Source organism: Chiloscyllium plagiosum, chromosome 23 (genome assembly GCF_004010195.1).
Source record: "Chiloscyllium plagiosum isolate BGI_BamShark_2017 chromosome 23, ASM401019v2, whole genome shotgun sequence".
Classification (NCBI taxonomy): domain Eukaryota; kingdom Metazoa; phylum Chordata; class Chondrichthyes; order Orectolobiformes; family Hemiscylliidae; genus Chiloscyllium; species Chiloscyllium plagiosum.
The window spans coordinates 13,195,493-13,197,355 of record NC_057732.1 but is presented as its reverse complement, the minus strand read 5'-3'; the positions used below and the strand labels follow the sequence as shown (position 1 = coordinate 13,197,355).

Below are 1,863 nucleotides of genomic sequence, written 5' to 3'. Positions count from 1 at the left end.
GACTGCCTGTGTGGAGTTTGCACATTCGCCCCGTGTCTGCATGGGTTTCCTCCGAGTGCTCCGGTTTCCTCCCACAATCCAAAGATGTGCAGGTCAGGTGAATTGGCCATGCTAAATTGCCCATAGGTTAGGTGCGTTAGTCAGAGCGAAATGGGTCTGGGTGGGTTACTCTTCAGACTGTCTGTGCGGACTTGTTGGGCTAATCACTGTAGGGAATCTAATCTAATCAAAATGAACAGAATTGTGCCTCACCACCACATTCTCTTGCATCTTATGCATTTCAATTTGTTAAGTGGGGAGGGAACATTGTTACACAATGAGATGTATATTAATCTGTCTGATAGTGTGTGGTTTATTTTATTCTGATTCAGATACAGAATCATTAGTTTGTTCCAATAGTCATACTATGTTTGTACATCAGTATATGTCTATTTTTAGATAATTTGAGAAAAAATGTTTTAATGTACAATGGAATTTATTCAGTTTGTTATCACTATCTTCCATAAATGTATATTTTCTCAAATGGAGCTGGAAACTGAGAGTTCATAATGGAATTACTAAATGTCCTCAATTTCTTTAAAAAAAACAAATAATGGGTACATTTCAGGTTTCACCACATGGGAGCAATCTAAGGGAACACATTGAAAGTCTGCTTTGAATTTCATTGCAGTAAGTTTACAAAGATCAAGTTTATTGATCTTAATTCAGCTCATGTAAAGTGCTCACACACCTATTCAAAAGCATTAGCTAAAATGTTATATTCTACAAAAAGCTAAATGCTATCAAAGATTGTCACTTGCAGAAAAACTGGAGTGAAATAAACTGCAGCATACCAGCAAACACTTTGCAAATACTATCACTGTCTTTTCATCAGGGTCCTAAATGAACCTAAAAATACCTTTATGTATTCACAGTGGCTGTTTCTAAATATGGATCGCAGCTGTGAAAAGAGCAACTGGTTGTTTCTTAAGCCAGCAATGGCGCCAGTCCTTGCTGGCAAACATTAATAGTTTCTTCATATTTATTCCACCAGATCTACTGATGAGGACTTGGAAAGCATTCAGTTGTCATTCACAATTTATCATAATAAATCTCAGAAAGGCAATTTTTTCAAAATTAAACATTTTAGAAAGTTACATGCTCCGTAAAAGGAAAATGCATCTGAAAGACAGTATTCCAACTGAGATGTGGAGCCTCATTTACAAGACTGAATTGTATGTTCAATAAGAATAATAAGCCACTGGATGAGTCTTGTGTGTGTGAATTTATGAAGCAGTAATGAAGATGGAAAACAGATGACCTGAACTCTCTCAATGCAAATTACTTTCCAAATCTCAAAAGAAGAATGTATTTTCCTTTCATAGAAATGATCTGTAGATTTTCATTGAGGATTGCACTAAAGAAAAGTTAGCAAAGTATACAGAATCAACTTAGTTTAAAAAGAAAACATCCTGGTAATATTTTGAAATTTGTGCCTTGCAAACTGCAAATGACATAACTAATATGGAGTAAACAACTGCTTTGGTCTTTTAGAAGAAGTTCAAACATTTGTAAAATATTGCAAAGGCCCCGAGTTTGAAGTTAATTTACAATCTATATATTGGTGATATTTTAGTATAATGATTTAGAAATCAGCTTTATAAGATAAATGTTATTGTTAGATTGTCATGATCTCGATAATGGCAACTGGTAAATATTTATTTTAAAAGTATAAAATTGATCAGTTCTAATAAAAATGTAAATATAATAGATATGATCATTGTATTTTAAAAAAAAAACTTTATTAAAAGAATGTCATAGGGATACATTGAATTGACTCAGCACATTTTGTGGTTTGCAAATCCATGTAATTATGTGTCAAAC

General features: G+C 33.5%; 1 protein-coding gene across 2 annotated transcripts in view; it reads left to right on the top strand.

The window, feature by feature from the left end:
• The window catches only part of LOC122561632 (troponin I, slow skeletal muscle-like), a 39,813-nt gene extending 38,563 nt beyond the window's left edge, over positions 1-1,250 (top strand). For both annotated transcript variants that reach the window (XM_043713568.1, XM_043713569.1), the window contains one exon: positions 1,034-1,250. The gene's annotated coding sequence lies outside the window, so the exon portion shown is untranslated. The remainder of the gene's footprint in view (positions 1-1,033) is intronic.
• The last annotated feature ends 613 nt before the right edge of the window (positions 1,251-1,863 follow it).